General features: G+C 36.5%; 1 protein-coding gene across 9 annotated transcripts in view; it reads left to right on the top strand.

The window, feature by feature from the left end:
- GRM5 (glutamate metabotropic receptor 5) overlaps positions 1 to 26,180 on the top strand; it is an 810,828-nt gene that overhangs the window by 242,396 nt on the left and 542,252 nt on the right. For 2 of the 9 annotated variants that reach the window (XM_003313255.6, XM_001135787.7), the window contains exon 1: positions 14,109 to 14,311. The exons of 4 other annotated variants lie outside the window; for them this stretch is intronic. The gene's annotated coding sequence lies outside the window, so the exon portion shown is untranslated. Of the gene's footprint in view, positions 1 to 11,647; positions 12,028 to 14,107; positions 14,312 to 26,180 lie in introns of those variants that run through there. 3 more of the 9 variants (XM_054662593.2, XM_009423939.5, XM_016921756.4) reach the window with 3 other exon arrangements.

Raw genomic sequence — 26,180 nt, 5'->3', positions numbered from 1 at the left:
ACAAAGGACATGAACTCATCCTTTTTTATGGCTGCACAGTATTCCATGGTGTATATGTGCCACATTTTCTTAATCCAGTCTATCATTGTTGGACATTTGGGTTGGTTCCAAGTCTTTGCTATTGCAAATAGTGCCGCAATAAACATACATGTGCATGTGTCTTCATAGCCTCATTTATACTCCTTTGGGTATATACCCAGTAATGGGATGGCTGGGTCAAATGGTATTTCTAGTTCTAGATCCTTGAGGAATCACCACACTGTTTTCCACAATGGTTGAACTAGTTTACATTCCCACCAACAGTGTAAAAATGTTTCTATTTCTCCACATCCTCTCCAGCACCTGTTGTTTCCTGACTTTTTAATGATTGCCATTCTAGCTGGTGTGAGATGGTACCTCATTGTGGTTTTGATTTGCATTTCTCTGATGGCCAGTGATGATGAGCATTTTTTCATGTGTCTGTTTTGAGAAGTGTCTGTTCATATCCTTCGCCCACTTTTTGATGGGGTTGTTTGATTTTGTCTTGTAAATTTGTTTAAGTTCTTTGTAGATTCTGGATATTAGCCCTTTGTCAGATGGGTAGATTGCAAAAATTTTCTCCCATTATGTAGGTTGCCTGTTCACTCTGAATGACTTTGACGAGTTGAGAGAAGAAGCCTTCAGAAGATTGATAACAACAAACTTCTCCGAGCTAAAGGAGGATGTTCAAACCCATCACAAAGAAGTTAAAAACCTTGAAAAAAGATTAGACGAATGGCTAACTAGAATAGACAGCATAGAGAAGACCTTAAATGACCTGATGGAGCTGAAAACCATGGCACGAGAACTATGTGACGAATGCACAAGCTTCAGTAGCTGATTCGATCAACTGGAAGAAAGGGTATCAGTGATTGAAGATCAAATGAATGAAATGAGGCAAGAAGAGAAGTTTAGAGAAAAAAGAGTAAAAAGAAATGAACAAAGCCTCCAAGAAATATGGGACTATGTGAAAAGACCAAATGTACGTCTTATTGGTGTACCTGAAAGTGACGGGGAGAATGGACCAAGTTGGAAAACACTCTTCAGGATGTTATCCAGGAGAACTTCTCCAAACTAGGAAGACAGGCCAACATTCAAATTCACTACAAAACACTACAAGCCAGAAGAGAGAGGGGGCGAATATTCAACCTTCTTAAAGAAAAGAATTTTCAACCCAGAATTTCATATCTAGCCAAACTAAGCTTCATAAGTGAAGGAGAAATAAAATCCTTTACGGACAAGCAAATGCTGAGAGATTTTGGCACCACCAGGCCTGCCTTACAAGACCTCCTGAAGGAAGCACTAAACATGGAAAGGAACAACTGGTACCAGCCACTGCAAAAACATGCCAAATTGTAAAGACCATCGATGCTAGGAAAAACTGCATCAACTAACGAGCAAAATAACCAGCTAACATCATAATGACAGGATCAAATTCACACATAACAATATTAACCTTAAATGTAAATGGGCTAAATGCTCCAATTAAAAGACACAGACTGGCAAATTGGATAAAGAGTCAAGACCCATCAGTATGCTGTATTCAGGAGACCCATCTCATGTGCTGAGACACACATAGGCTCAAAATAAAAGGATGGAGGAGGATCTACGAAGCAAATGGAAAACCAAAAAAAAAGCAGGGGTTGCAATCCTAGTCTCTGCTGTTAATTTTTTTAACCATAAATCTGAATAGGTCTTCATTTCAATTTTTTTCTCGTGAATTAATAAGTTATTGAAGTAAATGAAAGGCAACTTTAAGGATGTCAATTCATGTATTCATTCAGTAAATATTTATTAAGTGGCTAAAATGTGGCAGACATGTTCTAAGCAGAGATGGTGACATGATAGAAAAAAATGAACTTTCATAAAGATAAAATTGGCCATATGTTCATAGAAATAAAACGAAATCATTAAAATAAATAGTAAATGACCATATACTGTGAAATTGTGTGATTATAGAAATTTGTGGGACTTTGGGACAAAATCGACCTGATTCATACTTTAAGGAAGGCAATTTGTCAAGATATATGAGTGAGGTGGAGATTATTAAGCTTATATCAGGAAGCCACTAGTGTTTACTGTTATACATTAATTCAATGTATTATTTAGTTTTGCTAATTGGAAATTGATTACTGTGATACAAGATATATAATGATCAAATAGAAAAATAATAAGGTTAAAATTTTGAACTAATAATTATGGATCTGACATAATTGAATGCTCACATTTAGATAGCACATGTTTCTGGTTGAATAGGCCAAGGTTTCTAGGGAACTTTCTGAATTGTATTTTTCAGATTATTTAATGAAGGAGAGTAATATTTCGACTTTGTTTCATATAAAAATCAAAAGCAGTTATTGGTTATTAACTGATCCCCCAATAGCAAAATTTATGCTCCAAATATGTTTCTGTTTTCTTGCTAGCTCTTGATTAGTTTACAGAGTCCATGTTTCCATGAAAGATGGAAATCTAAGTTTATAACCATTTACTCAGGAATAAATACAAGGCTATATTATTCTATCTATATATCTCTAAATATTTAATTTATGGTGCTCAATACCTCTTGTTCATTTCTCTTCCTTCTAATGAGCCATTGATAGTTTATACCTAACTTAAAGGTATTTAAGTTAAAGACAATTTTCTTTGGATTGCTTCAGGAATGGAGGAAAGATTCTCAAAACAAGTGTTGAGAGAAAATCAATTTTTCTCACTTAAAAGGCTCATGAAAACGGTCACTATGGAAACAAGACATGAGTCCATGGAACATCAAGAGATCAGAAGAGAGGTCTTGAGCTGAGACTCTCAGTCTTAAATTTGGAAATTTGACATAAATTTTAATCCTCATTTGATGATTACTTCTTTATAAATTCTGAGGTTTATTTTAGATTACATAGCCGTTGGATTTTTAAATTTCTGCATAATTCTCTGTGGCATTTGTTTTCTCTTCTTCTTCCCTCTTACCTTCCTTCCTGTCTTCTTCCCACACTTTATTCTCACACTCTCTCCTTTTTCTTCTTTCCTTCCTCCCTCCCTCCCTTCCTCCCTCCCTCCCTTTCTTCCATATCTCCTATTTAAATGTTTTTTTCTCCTCTTTCTTCTTTTCCTGCCATTGTTCTTCATTGTTTTGAGTGACAATGTGACATGCAAAAAGAAAGGAGATGACAGAAAACTTTCTTGGCTTTTCCTTTTTTATTTTTCCAACTTCTTATTTTTTTATTTTTATTTATTTAATTTTTGAAATTTCATATTTCTTGACCTAAAATATTATAGTATTCTGTCTCTGTTTGCATACAATGAAGATGCTTATGAAATACTGTCTAAAGATTTCCATTCATAGTAACAGTGGTCAGCTTCTGGATATGAGCAGAAACCAGTGTTAATGAGAGAAAAAAGTTAGAAAGGTTTTTTTGTTTGTTTGTTTATATTAACAAAAATACATTTAACCACTTGGTCTTTGGAGGATGTAGGATGGAGGAAGGCCATCTATTAGTATTCAGGGAAAAGGACAGGTATATTGCTTCTAATTTTTCCTTTGAGGTTGTCTGCCAGACTAATTAATGTTAGAGGTAGCAAGGGGGTAATAGCCCTAATAGAGAACTCCCCATAATGGATGGGGGCTACCACCATTACTGACCTCAGTCAATTGACCTAGGCCTCTAGTCATTTCTCTAGAAATGAGATAATATACACTCTCTCTCAAAATCACATTCAGAAAGGTTTTTTATAGCAACCTAGTTATTGTCATTCTTTAGAAATAAAGCACTTTCAGTTCAATTCACAGGGTGACTTGGCTAGTAGACAGTTCCAGCCACATTCCCTTCCAGAGTTCTATGATCTACAGATAAGCCTACAAATCTCCTGGCTTTTCTACACTCAAAATATTACTAATAAGTGGGGAAAGCAATACATTCTATTAAAAATAGAAGTGTGAGCAAGAATTGGAAAATGGATTGCTTAAATATTCTAGGTAGTTCAGAGTAAACCCATAAATAGGTATGAGCTTAAATGTAAATTTTTTTAATTTTAACACTTGCTTGAGGATATCCTTATATATGAATAAAATCGAAAAATATGTAGTTGAAAATAATCATTAGCCACTGTATTTACAAATATAGGAAATAATTTAGAAAACAATTTCAAGTAAAACAATTAAAAGCTAGGATTTTGTGTATAGCATATATGCAACTAGACTTTCAGAACCTTGAGGTTATTGCTCTTTGTAACCTCTATACATAGCACAGGGTGTAGCATGTAACAACTGCTCAACTAATATTTGCTTAAGAAGTACATGGATGCACAGAAGTACAAATATATATTAACAGTTGAAAAAATGCGAAAAATATTCACTTAATTTTGAATTTACTGGACAATAAATATTTGTCATCCTATTTGTTTTCACATAAAATATTGAATAAATTATCTTGTAATATTTTGAACATTTTAATTCCCAATATATTTTTATATAATGAATTGCTAATATGACTTTTCTTTTAAAAATTTTTCTAGAAATGCTGTAATGTCTACTTGAGATTTTATAACAAAAATATTTTATTCTGGTACATGTGAATTAAGTATGTCAATATTCAAGATTTACACAGTTTAAGAGTCAATGGGGAAGAGTGTTTACAGAGTTAGGATGCAGCATAAGATAACTGGAAATAGCACAAGTTTGGGGTTCTAGGATAGGATTTTACATATTGGAGTTGCTATTTTAAAATTGTACGGTAGGCAGGGTGTGGTGCCTCATATCTGTAATCTCAGCATTTTGGGAGGCTGTGGTAGGAGAATCACTTGAGGCCAAGCGTTCAAGAACAGTGTGGGCAACATAGCAAGACACCATTGCTACAAAAAAATAAATAAAATTAGCCAGGTGTGGGGATTCACATATGTAGTCCTAGCTACTGGAGAGGCTGAGACAAGAGGATTTCTTAATCCCAGGAGTTCGAGGTTGCAGTGAGCTGTGATTGCCACTGCATAGCCTAAGCAACAGAACAAGAACCTGCCTCTTAAAAAAAATATGGTAAGTGCTAACAACTTCACCTCTTTGGGTCTCATCAGTTACTTCCCATAGTTGATAGGAAGAATATTTGAGAGATATGTCTATTTTTGACATAAAGTATGCCTTAAAATTTTTACAAATCTGAAATGGTAGTATCCATTGCAAAAAAAATTCTCATTCTCAGAAGGGGTAAACAGGGCATTAATCATATAGAAGCTCATTTATTCTCATGTTGACAAATTATGCTTTACTTGATAAAATGGCAGCTACACTCATATCTATGTCATTTGTACCAAATTAATTTAAAATAAACACAAAGGATGTAAAAAAGACTGAAGAGTGGTTCTGAATCTTGGCAGTACATTAGCACCATCTGTGAAACTCTTTAAACATTCCTTGAGGCCTCACCTGATATCAAGTAAGTCAGTGGTTTTAAAAGATCTCCCACGTGATTCTAACATGTAGCCAAAGTTCAGAATCCTTGCACTAAAAAGTCTATGTATCTGAATTACTTTATGCTACTTTAGAATCTAGCTTGCGAAAATCTGGATTAATTGCTAGAACACATTAATTTATTTATTAAAAGTGTGTTTGGTAACCACTACATGCTAGACACAATAGCCAGTACAGAGAATGCATAAAATAAAATGCCTAAGAAGAGTTTGCATTATATAAGGCAACCTGATGAGGCAGGAACCTAATGAATAATCGCCATATAATATGATACGCTAGGGCTTTTTAGCAAAGTTTTATGGTAGCTGAAAGACATGGTGTCCAGCCTTTCAAGGGAGTTGGGCAGGCGGTGTTTCACTGGAGTTAATCTTGAAGGGTAAACATGCATTCATTAGAGGGAAAAAAAGGAGATTAATATTAAATGTCTTTCAAAACAATAAAGAGTCATGATAAAAGGGAAAAAGGGGAATTAGAGATTAGTGAGAACTTCTACTCTTTCTGAATATTCTGAAGATATTCATTCCAATATAAGGTTTAGAAAGCCCAGTGTTTCCTAGTTCCTGGGACTTGAATTGTCAGGTTCAATTTGATTATAGGACTCATTTAAGTTGAGTGATGCCTGGATCTAAAGTGCTTACTAAATTATTATAAGCTAATAATAACTAACATTGTATGATTACTATTAGCAAGGCACTGTTCTGATGGCTTAGCAGGAGTTAACAGTTAATACTAACAATGGCTTTATGAAGTAGTTGTCACTAATCTTTCTCTCTACTTATAAATAAATAAACTAAGGTACAGAAAGCTTAAATAGTCAATACACAACTAGTAAGCAACACAGCCAAGTGTCAAATCCATGCAGATTGGCTTCAGAGATCATACTTTTACTCATGTGCTACAGTGTGTTAAATGCTCACCATGTACCAAGCTCTGCACTTTGCAAGTGGAACTAATTTATTCTTCACAATAAGTTAATAAGATAAGTTACGGAACTAGCATTTTTTCCCATTTTACAGATAAAAACACTGAGAAAGAGAACTGAATGATTTACTGCTTCAACAAGCACATGGGCTCTTGGTCTATCCATCAACGTTTCTGATAGATCTGTGTGTCTAGCCCAGCTCAACATTCTTACTTAATCTTAAAGAGGTATAAAAAGCAAATATTTAGTAACATAAATAAGCTCTCACCTCATCAATTTTCAAAATTCTGGCTTTCATTGCTTACTACATAATTTAAAATAATTACTGGCTTTAGCTCAATGAATTGCTTCTAGGAAATGTAACACTGAAAAACAACATAAATTTCCCAAGTCACTAGAGTTATAGTGTGTTAAACATAATGTTAGATTTCAGGTGGCTTAGAGTCCTCAAGACTAAATGTATTATAAATAGTTGCAACACTATATCTAAGCCATTAAGAGCATAATTGTCTCTTATATATATAGTGAAACATTCCCAGCAATTCTATTAAGCAATGAGTCTGAGGTTCTGTTTGGAATGACAAAAACTTCTGTATACCCTTGGTCATTTACACGCAGTTCAGAATACTGCTGCCATTTTACTTAACCTATTTTTTATTGTAAGTGAAAAATTTTACTATCTTTGCCAAAAGTATTGATGAAGAATTACTACAAGACCTGGTCTTATAATTTAAATATATTTACAAAGAGATGAGCTCTACTAGACTAGAAAGTAGTTTTCAAATTTCCAAGTATCTTAAAAAGTGGACTTTATGTCCCAGGCTATGTTTAGTGTCTTGGTCATGCTAATGTGGGATGAAAATAACTGGAAATTAAAATAAACCAATCCTCATTCCCATCATCATCATCATCACCACCAAATACCCTGTACCTGCCACATTTCAAGGACTGTACAATTGCTTCACATCTATTATTGTTTATCTTAGCAACCTCTACATAGGTACTATTATTCACATTTTACAGAAAAAAACAAAACAAGAAATTTCCTGTCAACATAAAAACAGAATTTAGAAAAGGATTTTCTTTTGTTATACATGACCCTTCCTAGTAATCCAACACCGTTATTCAAATTCTTGCCTATACATCACATTGTACTGGAACAAAGAGAGCCATATTGTGAGGAAATATGAGGGAAAAAAGGACCACGATTTGCTGAGACTTTATAGCACTTTTGATTTCCAGAGTGACTTTATGTATAACAAAGAAAGTTAGGTATTTTTTACATTACCTTTTTGATTTTCCCATTTCCAGATAAGGAAAGGAGGTTCCAAGGTTCAGCAGCTTGCCCAAGTGCCCTACTCAAGAAACAGCCAAAATTCAGTTTCCAAATGCAATCAGTTAGGACTGAAATCCAGTGGACATTCTGCCTCACCCTTGGATAAGAGCTCTGTGTCTTCACCTGGGATATAAAGGAAGTCCTTTGCACCTTGTGATGAGACAGTTACACATACACACACACACACTATATTTTGTGCACCCAGAGTGAAGATGAATATCTCTGTGTTTGCCATACATGTGTCAAGAGTCTGCTTGGACAGAGGACTTCATCTTGGAAAACACTGTCTAAAGGAGTTGTAGTTCCAAAGCACTAAAAGACTAAATACATTTCTTACTGTATTTTTTACCAAGTATCATAACAAAAATTAATTCACAGGGCTATATTTATAGGTCTGTCCTCTCTGAAAAATAGAGAGATGAATAAACATAGATTCATAAATAACAGCTTCTTTGAATTAAATTTCCATGGTTTGTCTAGATCTTAAATTGAAGCTTTATATAAGAGTGCGTAATATAAAAAAGGTTCCTAGTTTTGCTACAAAATCCCTGTTGAAGACATTGAGTTCTTAGGGACCATGTATATAAGGGTCTATATAATAGTACTAGCATTTAGTAACAGCAGCAATAATAAAATTCTTTCTATGAACAGATTAAATTTCTTATATTAGATAATGATAAACTAAATATTTTCTGGTAAACCACTTTAGTCAATATGATAGGAGTATTTGTCATTTCATTTTTCTGCATGGCTTTCATTTTCCATTCTTAATAACATATATAATTGACTCATTCACATCTAGAAAGTTTGCAGATTAAATTTAGTAAATAAAATTAGATAAAATTACCTTCATTTGGGAGTTGAACAAGCTGAGCTATAGTTAAGGTTTGTCAAGCTCTACTTCATCTACTCCAATGTCTTTTCAGTTTCTAAAGCACAGCAAATGTTGTTCTGCCTCAGAGCTTCCACATATTGTTCCCTCTGCCTGTAAACCCCCTTAATTTTCTTCCCACTCTTTGATCAGCCACCCCTTGTTGATCACATCTCTTAACTCAAACAGAAACATAGACACATGTCACATTTTTTGCATAATAATACACTTTTTTAGGTCTTGATTTAATATTTGTCTTAGAATTATTTTTAATGTCCAATTAAAACAAGATACCAGGCCCCCTCCTCATGCCCTGCTATTCTTTATAACTGTACCTTGTTCTTCATTGTATTTCCCATAAATTGTGACACATCAGTTAGTTTATTCACGTGTTCCTTACTTTAAGCCTCACAGGACAGGAGACGAATTCTATTTCATTCATCATTTTATCTCCAACACCTAGCCATTCCTGGTACATGATAGTTTAATAAATATTTAATAAATGGTATGAATGAATAAATTTAAACACATATGCACTCACACACATGTATGTAATAACTTTAAGTTTTCTAAGGCCAAGTAAGTATATGTTAATATTTTGTGTATCATTCTATCATAGTGTTTTGTACAGTAACTGGCAAAAAATAATGGCAATAATAAATGTTTAATGAGTGTTCATTAAATTGATAAAAACATTCAAAAATTTTTAAGCCACTTATAACCTTTTATTTAATGAGCTCAGATAACCACATACTTGCAAAACATTTAGAATTTGTATTACCCCCTTGAAGTCTAGAACATGAGCTAGCTAAGTCTGAGAATCACAAATGCAAAAACACAATTTAAGAAGTGGGTAAGTGTGCCCATATTCGGAAAAGGTGCTGTCACTCAGTAGTCTTTCAGACCTCCTGCAAACATTCACATGATTTACCATCAGTGTTGCCAACTTGTGCAATGAAGGGCAGGATATAACAGGTATACCTCTATTTTCATAAATATTCATTTAAATATTCTAAATATTTATTGAGAGGACTTAGGCTTTTACTCAGTGAAATCAGAAGTTACTGGAGAGATTCGATTTAAGATAAATTATTTAAAAGATCACTCTGGATGCTGTGCTGAATGTAGCCTGTACTAGTTTGGAATTTATTCCTGTAAGGCAGGTAAAAGATGATAGCTGATGGATTCAACAGGTTCTCTTTGAAGGTGGTTAGAAGTGGTAAGATTCTAGGATATATTTTAAAGGCAGAGCTAACAGAATTTCATGACAAATTCTCACATATAAGAAAGGACAGAAATAAATGGAGATTTCGAGTTTTAAGCTTGATCAATTCTGAGAATGACTGTGTTTTCCATTCTTTTTTTTTCTACTGTTCTACAAAAGAATTAAAATATTTTGTTCATTAATAGCTCATCCTAAGGCAAAATTTATACCCTTGAGCAATTTATAATCAGAACTTACTATTGGAATGTAAAACATTGTTTCTATATTCCTTTTAATTTTAATTTTGCCTAATTCAGCACTTTACAATTATGAGATGAAGCTATATTTTAAAATGTCACTGAGCAATTTTAAGATTATATAATCACGTTTTCCTTCTCATCTGAAAATTTTACTATTGTTCAACATGGAGAATGTCCTTCACATTTTAGCCTTTAGAGCATAGGAAGTCGATATTTATTGGTAAGTAGGTATTACATTTGTGGAGTGCTTTGTCATTTTTTTTGACATGCTTTGACATGTCTTATGTCATCCCACTCTCATCATAACACTGGAAGACAGGAGAGAAGGAAATTTGTGTAGGAAATTGAAAGCTTTAAGTGACTGAGTGGCCAACATGATATCTCCTCCTTTCCCATTCACTAATGTATTTTGATCCAGCTCCAACTGATGGAGAAAAACTGGGAGCTTGGAGTGCCCTATGCTCACTCAAAGCTAAATGTCTCATACAAAAACCCAAATTTGACCTTATCTTTATTGTTAACGCCTCAGAAAATTGGATAAACAAATCACTGTATTCATCAGACTTAATCACATCACCAGAGTCATCTAGCCATGTCACCCTCCATTTTCTTGCGAACTTACTATTTTTTGTATTTTCTCACCTATGCCATCTTTCTATTTTCTCATCTATGCCATCTTTCTTTCTTTCTTTTTTAATTAAGGAAGCTCACTCACAGCTTTCCTGGCCTCTCTCCAAAGTACTAAAACTTGTTTTGTGAATTGCAGTCAAAGAAATACAAAAAGTAACAATGATCCCATCAGTAGACATGAAAATGCAAGAAGAAAGATGCCATTGTAAAACGCAACAAGGTGTGGTAGATACATCTCTTTTTCTTGTTGTTAAATCCTGAAGCTATCAAACAATAACTTACCTTATTGACAAGGGTCTGGTGGAAAATCTAATGAGCATTAGTAATGAATGCATCAGCATCAATCCCCTTGACTTCAGTGCACTCATCTTTTAATCTTTGACCCAGCTGCTGCAAGCACCTGGTTCCCAAAATTCAGCTAGGGAAATACAATGGGAATAATAATATTACTGCAATGTCTTTCTTTTCTTTAAATTAAGCTATGCAAGTAATTTATACCAATCTCCTTTTCAGAGGCAGAAATGAAGTCTGCTTTTGTATTTAAAGATAACCTCAGCATAGCTGACAATCCTGGGCAGTTATGGGGGTGGTGAAGGAAGGGAAGCAAAGTCATTTGAGAAAGTAAAGACATTCAACTGCCAACGAGGAATAAATTTTAACGGATGTAGGAAGAATCGTTTGTAAGAAGTGCAGAAAATGCAAAATGGTATTATTAATAAGTAACATCATTAGAGGCCGTTCTTTCTAACCAGTCACACCTCTGAATCATCTCGGGCTTCCCTGACTTCCTAGCTTTCTGTACCCTCCAGCAGTGACGCCCCTTCTCCCAAACATTGTCAGGGGTTTCAGTGCCATAGTCAAAGAGAACCTTATTATCTACCTGCTCCCCCAGCTTCTCTCTGAGTGACACACCACCCACGCCTCCTCCGCACAGTTTTCCTCCTCCCATGGCTCCCAGAGGGAACGTGAGGAGCAGGAGAGAGAGACCAAGGCTACCCTCGCCTGAACCCCGAAACGACGAGGCTTCAAGACCCTTATTCACCCACTGAGTCTATGCCCTGGCCGTTCTGCCAATCCCCGCCGCGCGCTGCGGGAGTATAAGCCAGCCCTGCGCTGCGCTTCCAGCTGCGTCTGCCCGAGCGCGGCACGTGCTCCCGGCGCTGGCGCGAGAGAGCGAGCGCCACCGCCGCGGGCCCCGCAGCCGTTCTGCCTGCTGTCACCGCTGCCTCCATCGCCGACACTAGCGCTCCAGCTGCAGCCAAGGCCGCTACGAGAGCGCAGGAAGCCCTCGAGGAGCGGCTGCCTGGGGGCGCAAGGCTCAGGGCGCGCACCTGGTAAGCACAGCGCCTTTTTCTTTCTCTTGGCTGTAGTTACCACGGATATAGGATACCGCTGGAGCCCCTCCCCCAGTGCAGGGATGGAGAGCAATCAAGCAAGGGGCGGGAGCTGGGGCTAAAAAGACCCAGGAGGGCAAGTGGTGGGCAGGTGGAGGGCTGGTAGAGCCAGGAACGCTACGAGGTCCTGCAAGTTTATAAAAGTCACCCTGCAAGGACGTGTGCTGTGTGAATCAGACATAAATTTAAGTCAGGAGCCTGGGCTACCGCGGTATCGCTCCAATGGGAGGTTTATGAAGATCATTTTGCTTTTATTTGCATAAGTGAGGGATTTAAGTGGGCTTGTTTCCATAGAAAACGAACTAAAAAAAAATCAGAGGAGGAAAAGATAAAGATCCGAGCCAAAGGATACGTTTGGATCTCTCTCTCTGTGTGTCTGTCTCTCTCTCTCTCCCTCTGTGTGTGTGTGTGTGTGTGTGTGTGTGTGTGTGTGTGATGCCAATACATGTGCACGAAAGGCAAGGATTTAGGAAGGGAGATGGGCTCCTCTATCTTTGAGCCCATTAGGTGTTTGGGGGAGCTAATAGCAGTTGCTGGTGCTTCACCCCAAAATGAGGCAGCGAAGAAGGGACCCGACTGGGTGTAAATGTCAGTTTCCATTTCTAAAAGGACTACAGTATAGGAGGGAGAGGTTTTCTGGAACTGTGGGTCATGTAAAGATGGTACACCTGCAACTCTGGACCTGTAAACTCAAGTTCATATACTCCCAGTGGAGCTTGGAAGACATGTTTACTCTTGGTTCCTTTATGGAACTTTGGCAAAAATAATCTCTCTCTCTCTCTCTCTCTCTCTCTCACACACACACACACACACACACACACACACACAGAGAGAGAGAGAGAGAGAGAGAATATGAAAAATGAATACAGGGAAGAGAAGGGAGCTGAATATGCCTGAATAGGCTGAGTAGGGTAGTAGAAGGAACAAGAACAGGGTGATCGGGTTTGGCATCACTGCGTTCATTCAGTTCTACCCTAGGTAGTTCCTGGGCAGATCTCTAGAGAAATATGACCTTGAACAAGCCCCTTAACCTTCATGTACTCAGTTTCTCTATTGAACAATGTAGAGGATCTTCTGCATTTGGGGACATGAAGGTCCCATGCAGTACTGTCTATGTATGTGTTTGAAGATCTGCATACTAAGAAGTAAGAACACTCATAAAATATGGATAAAGGAAGCTTCAGGGGATTCTTCCTCAAAGTACTAAAGGCAGTTGGCAAGATCCTGACTGTGCTGTTGGGATAATGCATGCTGAGAGGTCTGTGGAAATGAGTGAGGAAAATCCAACCTCCAGCCTGTAGCTCAGTGAACTTGGAGTTCTGAGAGCTGTTTAGAAATGTTCAGATCCAGAGAGCCTAAAGTCATATGCTATTTTTTTAGTGTTTTATTATTTATTTATTTTTATTATACTTTAAGTTCTAGGGTACAAACCTGCACGTTGTGAACAAGTCATATGCTATTTTTAAGGTTAGCACTGAGGAAGAAGGTTTGGTGGCAAGGAAAATAAGTGTCAGTCCAGTTTAAAGATTTGGTAGTCAGGGCAGCAAGAAGAAGGTTTTAGAGTAAAACATAAATGCAATGCAATCTGGGCAGAGGGGTTAGGAAGAGGAAGATAATGGATATTCCCCCTGAGACAAGGATGTCTACACTCCTAGGAGACAACTGGGACCTACCATGTCCTTGACACTCCTTCCACCTGTCTGAGGAAGGCACAGGTGCCCTTTCTCACTCAATACAGGTTTATTCTTAGAATTTAGGGATTTGTATCCCAGGTGCTGAGATATGACGGTAAACATGTGAAAAGTAAGTCCTGGGAGTGCCTCCAGCTCCCTTGCCATGTGAGCATCTGTTTGCAGAGCTGGTCTACCCATCCAGATTCACCCAGGAGTCTATGTTCCTAAAGGAACTCACTGTGCCACTTGGTGGCACCAAAAAGTTGCGCAAAGAACTCTGTTCTCTATAAATACAAACTACCACCCCTCCCTCCTCCGCTCTCTCCCCTTCCCCCCATCCCCCCTTTCTCAGTAGCGGGGAGATTGCTGCACACGCCGCCCTCAGCTCGGCTGTTCTGCGCACGCTGAGCGGAGGGAATGAGCTTGAGATCATCTTGGGGGGGAAGCCGGGGACTGGAGAGGCCGGCTCTGCCCTGCTGATCCCCGTGGCCCAACTTTTCGGGGGGCTAGCTAGACCGAGTCTCACTGCTCGCTGCGCAGCCAACAGGGGGGTAAGCTTGCTAAGTGTCTGTGTGCCCAAGTGTCCCCTGGCCAGAGAAGGATTTAGCATCTATAGGCTTGCTGAGTAGCTCATAGTGTGGTTTGGGGGAGGGGGACGCGGGTGGAGCAGGGGTGGCCAAAGCTGACAAGATTCAAGTCTGTTCCATTTGCGAACAGCCTTAATTAAACCTGTTGGGGAAAAAGGCGCGAGCAATGGGGTGAAGGAGGGAAGAGCTGCAAGGGTTGAAAAGGAGATTCTGCATGCCTTCGCATCCGAGTTCCCGCTCTCTAAGGCCAGGTGCGCGTGGTTTCGAATGCAGAGTGTGCTCCCACAAACCACCCGAGGGCTCGGAATTGTGAGAAGCAAAGGTGGAGAGGAAAAGAGGACGGAGAATTGCTTTTCAATAGATCTGTTAGGGGCCGCTTCGTGGCGCCTGCTGCAGGAAGAGGGGGGACAGCGGGTGGTGCTGAAAGCACATCTCTTTCACTCAGGCTATATTGCCTCTCTTTGAACACCAGCCTGAGCCCTCCCGCTCTTTCCTCTTCCATGGATTTATCTTTCCCCTCGAACACAAAGCCTGCTAGTTATCCCACGGCGGGAGCATGAGCGGCATGCCAAGGAGGAAGCCCAGGCTACAGCGACTTAGGGAAGAAAACCCAGGGCAGGCCCATGAGTGCGGAGGCTAGCCGTTGGCCCGAGCCCAACGTGCATTAGGACCTCTCCAGGGAAGTGACAGGTCTACCTGGAGGGCTCTTTCACCTGTTACTCGAATTTACAGCTGCCCTCATTTCCTTTCAGAGGAGTTGCTGTGTGGAAGGGAAATTTAGGAAAGGATAACAAGCGCTTGTGCTTATTTAGACACAATCTTGATGCTGCCTTAGCTGGACTGTTAACATCGAGTAACCAGGGAGATAGGGTCTCCAATACTTTACTTTTTCAATAATAAATTGATACAGACCAGTGAGAAGGCAGCTTCTCCTTTTCACCTTCTTCTCCATTCGCTACATGGGATTTTATTGTTCAGAGTTTCTCGGGACAAAGCTAGAGCTAATTTGTGTCTCTAATCCTGGGCACTGGCCATTTGAAGCAGCCAAATGTGCATTGACCAGGACTACGTGCAGCCCTTCCTCCAGTGGGACATAAGCAGGGGTTTTCTGTGGAAGTCTTAGTTGCATGACATTCTACTGTCAGCTGTGGAGTGTTCGGGTATGCTACCTCTTGTTAGGTGTGCTTTATGCTGTTTTCTTTACGGAGTGCAGGGAGTTTCCTCCTTTAATTTCTCAGTTACCTCAATGTAATTACACATGTAAGAATCAATTGTGGCTATTTCTGTCCTTTATGCATGTTTATTTCCATTTAAACATGCCATTGGTTTAGGACTTGAAAATACTGCGTCCTGAACTCACTGGGTTAGTAGTGTGCGTCCCATCAAATTTCCAGCCTTCTCCCCGTGAAATCTTGTCAGCACTCTGGACAGATCTTTCAAGTTTCTTAGGAGAAAAATGTACATAGCACTTCCTAAATAACAGCTTCTCTTAAGAGAAAAAGCTTTCCCTAGTCATTTACACTCCACATGACAAAATATACAATCTAGATATTTTAATTGCACCCCCTAGAGGTTTGTGCTATCACACAGGAATGTTTTGGCTGCGGGCTACACACTCACAAAAAGCCCAAACTCTTCAATGTTCACTTATGAAACGATGTGTCGAGATTATTTGGGAGAGGGAGTTGGTATCTGAATAATCCAAGTTTTTCACTTTACTTCCATAGGTAGACAGGCCTTTACTATCACTTTATAGTATACCTTATGGACATGATTACAAACACCCAGGGGGAAATTGAAAAATTCACTCATATCTATTATATCCAACCAGCAAAAACTATCCAGACTTTGGGAATACTTGATTAACTACATACCATTTTTAATTTTGGCTCTGATTATTAACATTGTTGTGTTTCATGTTAAAATGACTTACCTCATCAAAGGTGCTCACTTTTGTGACTAAAGCATTTTAATAATTCTACTTTTCTTATTTCTTTCCAAAACCCATTTAATATTTTATAGGAGTCTTACTATATTGTCTTTTACAGAATGATCATTTTGGTTAGAGAAACTAAATTAAGTGTCAATAAAATGTAGGTGGTACTACAAGTAGAAAATGTGAGATGAGGTTGATCATTAAAAATATTGTATTTATTTGTATACCAATTTTATCCCAGGTTTTCTATCCTCATGGGATGAAGACAGAGCTATATACAAATGTTTTATCTTACACATTCTTATTGTATTATGTATACGTACATGTGAGGTACTTTTATGTGTATCTCGATATAGATAGATCATGTATAAACCAACTTTATAAAATATTAGATACTACTTTTTATATATGTTGATATATATATGTTATATGATAAAGCTGATTTGGCTGGTTTAGAGGTTGGATATATTGAAGATGTATTATTACAAAGCAGGAAGATTCTGCACTTTAGAAATATGTGTTATGTGTTATATTCATATTCAGAGAAATATTAATTCTAGTCATTTTAGTCAGTGAGTGAAGCTTAGGAGAACATAAGAAGACATGAGCATCAAAAGAAATATTTTTAGTGCATGATGTATTTATATAACCCAAGAAAAGAAACTTCAATTTTTAGTTTTGAATTTTCAATTATTTGTAAATGAGATAGTATCTTGATATTCCTTTATCTTAGTTGTTTAAAATGTGTTTCTAAAAAACATTAAGGCATAGGTTTGCTTTCATTTCTTTTAAATTCATAGGAGATGAAAATCTATATTTTACCTTTCTGAATCATCTTTTAACTATATATAACTTTTGTCAGAAGGGCCATCAGGCAAAAGTCTTGGTGCAGACTCATCCCTGCTCTAATAACTACTATTTATTAAGCACATCAGGCATCATGCTAAGCAGTAGGTATGTTATTTTATTTAATTATCATATCAACAATACAAGGCATTATTTGTTTTTCCTTTTCAGTTATAAAAACTATGTTTTTTATTTTACTGTCAAAGAACAGTGCATAGTTTATGCAGTGTTCACTGTGGGTCACTTTATTTTTATTTGTGCGATTAATTCATTATACTTATTTAATAACATGTACTGCCATAACCCATCCCCCATTTTGAAAATAAGGAAACATATATTTCATTCATATGTGTGTGTGTGTGTGTGTGTATATATATATATATATATACCATTTACCATATATGTAAAACACAAAAATAATGGAAATATATATACATACATACGCAAAAGAGAGAGATTTGATTTGTTTGGCACTAAAATTTACCCTGTTTCCTTTGTTTTGAGCTGCTTTACTCTGTGGTGTGGCTAAACAATAAACATTATGGGTTTATTTTATTGTGGTTTCCAGTGAGTTGTAGTATGATTGGAAGTACAGGCTCTGGCTTCAAATTGCCTGGGTTTGAATCTCAGCTTTGTGGCTTACTACTTGTGTGACCTTAGGCAAGTTCCTTAAATTTATGTACCTCAGTTTCACTATTTTCAAATTGGGGGATGGGTTATAGCAGTACATGGCATGGAGTGAATATGATGAATAAATTGCACAAATTAGAAAAAAACAATAGGTGCAGAAGGAAAACCACCATGACACACATAGACATATGTAACAAACCTGCACATTCTGCACATGTATCCCATTTTTTTTAGAAGACATAAAGAGAAAAATAAATTAAACAAATAAAGTATCTGACCCATAGTGAACAGAGCGCAAACTATCAATCCTACCCAGGCCTTTGGATGTCGAGTTTTCTGCGTTTCCTATGTTATTACATTTAATGTTCAACTGCCCTATGGATTGTGCCTTATTTTTATTTTATGACTTTAATGATAAAACATAATACTAACATATATTAAATAACTTGTCCAATGTCCCACAGTACAAACAAAGGTGACAAAGCAGGTATTTAAATCTAGGATCATCTGATTTCCAAACTTTTATGATACTGACCTACAGCTTACACACATATATCAATTTTTTTGAATTCTACTAATTTTGAGTCAGCAGCCCTTCCTCTGCAAGGGAATGTGCAAATATCTACTTTTCTCATATATTCAAGAATATTTTAAAATAAACATGCAAATGCTTGAAGATAATCAGAAATCAAAATAATACATAATTGCTATCTCAAATATCTCCTTTTTTAGTCAGACTGTAGAAGAAGTGTAAAAGAAAGACTTAGATGCAAAATATATATTTTCTGTATATATGATTCTATTGGTCTTGCAAATATATCAGATTCAAGAAAAATTCTCTAATGATTAGTTGTTCACAATAATGCTGGTTCAGGCCATGGGTTTTAAAATTTTGAGTATAAATGTTCTGAGGAAAATGAAATCTTGTAATCACAGTGATAATAGTGAGCACTTTAATAATGTAACCTTCTTACATTCATTATATTTTACAGAATAATAATCAAAAATATTTTTTGAAAAACAATTTGTCTAAATGCATAGTAATGTAGAATTATTCAAAGACATAGAAGTAAATAATACACTATTATATCATTTGTTTAAAAATAAATAAAATGAAAAATCAACGTGTAAATTAATTTATAAAGTTATTGTTATTGTTGTAGTCTTGTTAAAATTATAATAAACTTTGCATTTCCTATCAAGAGCAGCCTTTGAATTTGGGAAGTATATCGTACGATACTCTCCTCACATTCATTTCTTGTAATTTGTGATACTTAGAACTATGCATATTTAATGTAAGGTAATATCAACCTTGACTCTTAAAGCTTAAATTTGTCTTTCTCAAATTGAAATTTCTACCTTTTCAACAAGATAATACAGACAAATAACTACATAAACATTGAGGAAGGCAAGCCTATTTCAACCGTCTCTCCTTAGCATTATTTGGAAGTTTCAGGTAGAGAATTTCTAAGACTGATGGGTCCAGATGATTGGCTCTTAGGTATGCTCTTCTTTCATGATTATGTCGACCTTGCCAGGATTAACTTTCATGTAAATTAGTGTTTTTCAACTGGAAGTGACTTTGACATACAGGCGACATTTGCTAATATCTGAGGACATATTTGTTTATCAGAGCTGGGAGGGGATGGCATTGTCGTCTAGTGAACAGAAGCCAGGGGTGCTGCTAGACAACCAACAGTGCACAGACAACATCCGCCCACAACAAAAGATTATCCACTCCAAAATGTCAATAGTGCTCAGGTTGAGAAACCCTTATCTAAATGATGCTAGGAAACAGAGTTTCCTATATTTACTTGATTTGTTTGTATGCTTTCTGATGAATTTATGTACGTTACATAAGAATTTAATGGAAAGCAGAATCTCCAAAATGCTTTGCAATCAATGCATGAGGTTTGAATAACCAATTCACTTGTTTTTTTGTGGGGAGACCTCATTATTTGTTTATTAAGTTTGGGCTTTGGAGCCAAATATAGTTGGATTCATGTCCTGGTTCTGCCATTTATTGTAGGTTTGATACTTTGGAGAAGATTCTTGACCTCTAAACTTCGATTTGTAGAGGTAGTAACATAGGTAGTAATTATACCTACCTTACAGGGTTATTGTGAGTCTTACATTAAATAATTATTATACATTATTTAGCAGAAAGAAGGCACTTTATAAATATTATGTATTAATAAGTAAGTGGAGATCATGTTATAGAAATGTAAAACCACAGTCTCAAGCATTTAATGATACGTAATGTAATATATAAATAATGCTTTACAGTCTTAAGAGGTATACCCTTAATAACAAGAAATCAGCTGAAGGCTACAGGATGGGTAAAAGTCTAAAATCCCTGCTTTATAATTAAACTGAGACTAGTTAACAGTGGATTGCATCATGTTTATTGCTTTGCTGCAGAAGGCTGTTCCAGGTCTTCATAGACTGCTAAACCACTTGTTTAAATGATTTACAATGATTTAGTGAGCTCTATTGAACTGCCAGAACTTTTTAATTAATGGATAAAATTACAGATTTCATCTTTGTACAATAGTGTTTTATGGCCCTTTTTTTGTTGAGGGGGTTTCAGTTAAAATATGGCCTATACTTTGTGGGGCTAAACAGTGGGGATGCTGCATTTTCTTGTTTACAAGGTCACAAATGTGTGATTGAGATAGTAATGACAATGGAGCTTTCCTCAGACTACAGGGTTCTCTGTATCATTGCACCTCAGACTGTCTCTTATCTGTGGTATGCACTTGTTTTCAGAAAAATATATCAGATGCATTGATGGCATATGCAATATTGACACCCCTGACTGTTTGTGATGAGGCCACTGATCAGGCAGAAGAAATCATTTTAGTGTTTATGTCCTGAGCTGTGTGATTTGCTTGTGTGGAGATTAAGTTATATAAGAGACATCTGTGCCAGAAAGATGGTCAGTATTTTAGAAGATTGTTGAAAATAAAGGACAATGTGAGCTGTGAATCTGATTATATAGTGTAGATTGCAATTTATGGCAAAGTTTATCCATCAATATCTCTTTTTCATATCATTTAGGATATAATATGAGAGTGTGTGGTTACCTGATGTGAAATACTTTTGTATGTATTTCAAATATGTCTATTGTTTTCTATAATGTGCTAGTAATTAATTTACTATGCTAAGGACCCACAAATATAACACTGAGTAAAGCATACTTCTGAAAATAGGTACTTGAACTAATATACTATATAATCAAACTATTAATACATTTACCCACTTTTTAGTGAATTAAATGTCACCATATTATTAGAGTGTAGATCATAACATTTTAAAAGCTTTTTTATCATTACAAGAATTAATGCCTCCCCATTATCTACAGGATAAACCTGCCCCTTTATTTCTACTGACATATTATCCCCACCATCTAAAAGCTATAACCTAAAGAAAATAATTTATTTTACTTGAGACTTTGTTTCCTAATATAAGAAATTGGTGTTCTTAGACATTTCTAGAAGTATTATTTTTAGGTAGATGTGAGATCAAGAATGAAAAAAGGCTCTTTACGCTGAAAATAAAGTATTGTGGTATTTTTCTTCATCTTTTACTAGACACTTGTTAAAATAATGAATGAATCTTGTGGTGAGGTTGCACAGGAGAAATCTCACCACAAGGAGAAATGGCCTTACTCAGGAACTTATATAGAAGCAAGAGAGAGTAGATCCTCACAGAAAGAATATTGGATAGTTCTCAGAATTGATGATGTTAATGAGACAGATCTTGGAGTGAAGTTGATATCATCTTTTATATTCTACATTCATCAATTGTAAACTATGAGAAACATTTATGCCAGAAATATCATCTTTAAATAATTGTGCTACAAAGATACTTTCAAAAGCAAGCAAAATGCAACATTGTTTATGATATTAAGACAAATCTATAAATAACGTTAATATCTAACAATAAGGAATAATTAAATATTGGTACACATATAATTGAATGCCATGCAACTGATAAAATTAAATAAATGTTCTAAATGTGACTCTTGGCTCTGGTACTACCCACTTGCTTGGGAATCTGGGCCAAGCCTCTGTATCTCTCTGAGCCTCAGTTCTTTTCTCTGTAAAATGTGCATACATAACTTATTTTACAGTTTGTATGACAACTAAATGTCATTTCATGTGAGATACTTAGCAAAGTGAACAACACATGATATGCCCTCTGTATATTTTAATTGTTGTTATAATTGTCCCCATCATCCAAATGAACTGATATGAAAGATATTTATATTATACAAAGAAAATAAAAATATATTATGAGAGAGATTTCATATTAAAATTTTATTTAAATAAAAAATAAAATATTATAAGCTTTGAAAATTATATAAGAGCTGATACCAAGTTGTAAACTATGATTAAAATTGTGTTTTGAGTGACATTTTGTTGAATTCAAGTCCCAGGTCTGCTATGAATCATTTGCTTTCCATGGATCTCAGTTAAATGGAATAATCTCCAGGGCCCTCTCTAGTTTTGTGATGCTATTTTCCTTAAACATCCTACAATATTAGCTTGGTAATGAATACTATAAGAAAGTATAAATAAATTGCCATGTGAGCTTGGAGGATAGAGCAAACACTGCCAGGTGAGGGATATGGTAATAATTTAGGAAGGGAGTATTTTTAAATATTAGCTTATTCAATACTCACTAAAACTCTTTGGGATAGGTACTGCTGTCACTCCAATTGCCAATAAAGGCATGAGGCTCAGAGAGGCTAAATGCCTAAAGACACACCGCCAGTCAATGGCTGTGCCAGGATTCCAATTCAGGTCATTGGACTCCAAGCCCATGCTCTTAACAACTCTGCCATGAAGACCATTGGAACAACTGCATATCAGGGATCAGAAGCAGCATGTGCAAAGCCATTGGAATAAAACAGTGTATACTTGGACAAGAGCCTAACTTGACTAATAGGCTCCCAAGGAGGAATGGATAGAAGCAGATAAGGTGTCAAGGGAGAAAGTTGCAGAAATTTAGAAAGCATATCCCTCAGTTCCAAATTAAAAATACGAATGAATAGTAAATATGTTGTATTACTATATTTATAAATTTAGAAAACACAGATGAAGACAAGAAATAAAATTAAAAGTACTATATTTTTACTACCCAGAGAACACTCTATTAATGTCAATGTATATGTTTCCAGTCTTTATGTATGCATACATGCCCACCCATAATATTTCTTGAGAAAATCAAAGCATACCGTCCCTTTATTTCTGCATGATACAACATGAATACTTCACATTTTACTGCTTCTCTCTCCTCACTTCACAAAAGGAAGTTTCTATTCAAAAAATCGTTCAGTCTCCTTTGCTGATTATTCCTTACCATTGAACCTTGGAATTCCCTGGGGCACAACCTCTGGCACTAGTTTCTTTTCTCTTTCCACTTCCTCGGTGATTTAATCCAGTTTCATGGCTTACAAAAAGGACTTCTGTATATTCACACCTTCACATTTTATCTCCTGTTCAGACCTCTCTTCAGAATTCAGCCCCCTACATCTGCCTGCTCATTCAATGATCTCTTCTTGAGTTTCTAGTATGTGCAACTTGATATGTCAAAATTGAACTTATGTTGTTTTGTTGTTTCCATCCACATCTTTGCCGCCGCATTCTCCACCACAGCCGATGCGACTCCATCCTTTTTGTGTTCGGGCTGAAAATCTTGGCGTCCTCATTGATTTTTCTCTTTCTCCAACATCCCACGTCAGCTCTAATAGCCAATTTGTTCACTCTACCTTCAAAATATATTCAGAATCCCAGCAGTTCTCACCACTTGTACTTACCGTATCTCCAATCCAACCACTATCATCTCTCTCACCTAAGTTAGTGCAAATTTCCTAATTGCTCCTCATTTTCAGCCTTCATGCCCTTATTCTTGTTAAAATTTTAGGTAGAATGTGTTCCTCCTCTGTTGGAATCCTCTCAGACAAACGTTCTCATGAAGTGTTAAAGCCAAAGTCTTTTAAAGTCCAAACAGGCTCAACATCACCACATTACCTCTTGTTCTCCATGTCTTCCTTTCTCTGCATTTTAACTTTTCTACAGCCACATGAGCCTGTTTGCTACTCCTCAGCACACTAAACATTAAGTCTGTCTTAGGGGCTTTGTATTTGCTTTATCCTTTACCTGGAATGTTGTTTTTCTAGAGATCTGCATGACTCATTCCTTTAATTCTTTTAGCTATTTACTCAAATGTTATTTTTTCAGTTTATGCTTCTTTGGCCACATTACTCAAAATTTCCTATATCTCTGGCACTTTCTATACTGCTTCATTGCATTTTGTTTTTTTGCTTTTAAACACTCAGCACCACGTAGCACACAATATTTTACATATTTATTTTGTTTCTTGTCTCGCAAACCCTCTTCGAGTATAGGCTCCATAATGATGTGACTTTATATCTATTTTGTCCATAACTGGATCCTTGGGGCATAGAAGGGTGTGCTACTCAATAAACATTTATAGAAAACACATGAGTGATGCGGATAGATTTGATGTATTCCTTTCAGGTCTTTTTGGAATTTATACTCTATGAATTTCTTGTATTTTGATTGCACATAAGATGACTTTCTATTTAACCTTATAATAATCTGAGTAATGGCACAGTTCTTTCGCATTTCTATGTCATAATTTTTTTAAAAGTATATTCCAGGTATCTAAGTTCATAGCTAATATCTGCCTCATCAGATTAGGCTTCATAATCTGATGAGCTATAATTTGGGGTGGATATCCAGGCAATGTAAACACACTTGTACTAGATAACCTACACACTGTACCTTCTGTGTCTCTATGAGCTGAATCATGTTTTCCCTGGAATGCTCGTTACTGTATAGTTTGAAAGGCAACTCCTATAAGATTCTATATCTCTTGGATGTTCAAATTGTGTCTGGGTGGCCCTTCTTGTTTTCATGGACATTGGTAGTATCTTTCATTTTTTTGATAGGAAGGGGCTGTGAGGCAGCAAGGAATAGTTAAAACAATGTGTTAGAAAGTCAACAGGCATAGACATAAATTCTAGCTCCATTATTTTCTAAGTGACCAGCTAGTTTTTAACTTATCAAAACCCATTACATCATTTATAAAATGAAGGTAATAAAATAATACAGTTCAAACATCCCAAATTCAAAAATTAAAAATCTGAAATGCTCCAAAATTGCAGCATGTTTGAGTACCCATGTGACACTCAAAGGAAATTCTTATTGGAATATTTCCAATTTCACATTTTAGGATTTGGAACGCTCAAGCAGTAAGTAAGTATGATGTAACTATTCCAAAATCTGAAAGATTCTGAATCTGAATTTTGGTCCTAAGCATTTTGTGTAGGGGTTGTTCAACCTGTACCTACATTTTAGTGTTGTTATAAGGATTCTTGGTATACATATGCCACACATACAGACACTCTCAAAGACATAGCCATTGTGTCAGAAATCTTCAGTGTATAGAATGTACATGGAATATAGTATCTTCCATGTGAATCGGATACGTTTTTCTCTGAAATATATAAGTCTTGCATATGTCTTTAAAAATAAAGTACCTAAAACATTATTTTTTGCCCTCTATGACGTCATTTACTCTCACTTTATCTTCTTAATTTTTGGGTTGACTCCTTTTCATAGCTGGCTTTTCCCAAATCTGGCCCCTCAGCAGAGCTTATTTTTTAGCTGTACTTTTGCAATATTTATACTTCCTCTCCAGGCGATTTCATGCATTCTAAATATTTTATATATTGATGACCCTCAGTTTGCATGCCTAAACCAAAACTCTCCCCTGAGTCCAACCTCACATGTTCACTTTCCTGTTTGACATCTTTACATGGAAAGCTCCAAGGCATCTCAAATTTTGCATTTTCAAGAGAAGATCATTAATTTTCTTCTGCCCCTCATGTGTTTATGTGCTAGTCTACCCTATCTGTATTAATGCTGTCAAAATGCACTAGGCTGTCAAACTAGAAGCTAGGAGTAGACCCTGATCCCTCTCTCTACCTTACTACTTACATCTAGTCTATCAGCAAATACAGTTGATTCAACTTGGAAATATATCTGACTGTGACCACTTTTCTCAATATCTACTGTCACCAATCATAGAGAAGTCACCATCATTTCTTGCTAGATTATTACAGGTTTCTTTATAAGATTTCTTCAATTGATTATCCAGGAAAATGAGCAGCCAGAATAATCCTTTCTAAGATTGAATTGTTCCAGTCATTTGCTTAAATCTCCTCAATGGCTTTCTGTTGTAATTAACATTATTATTATTTTTTTTTCTTGAGACGGAGTCTCACTCTTTCACCCAGGCTGGAGTGCAGTGGCACAATCTTGGTTCACTGCATCCTCCTCCTCCCAGGTTCAAGCGATTTTCCTGCCTCAGCCTCCTGAGTAGCTG

The sequence above is a fragment of the Pan troglodytes genome, chromosome 9, assembly GCF_028858775.2.
Source record: "Pan troglodytes isolate AG18354 chromosome 9, NHGRI_mPanTro3-v2.0_pri, whole genome shotgun sequence".
NCBI classification, from domain to species: Eukaryota; Metazoa; Chordata; class Mammalia; order Primates; family Hominidae; genus Pan; species Pan troglodytes.
The sequence above is the reverse complement of the archived record's forward strand: the minus strand, read 5'-3'. Positions and strand labels throughout refer to the sequence as shown.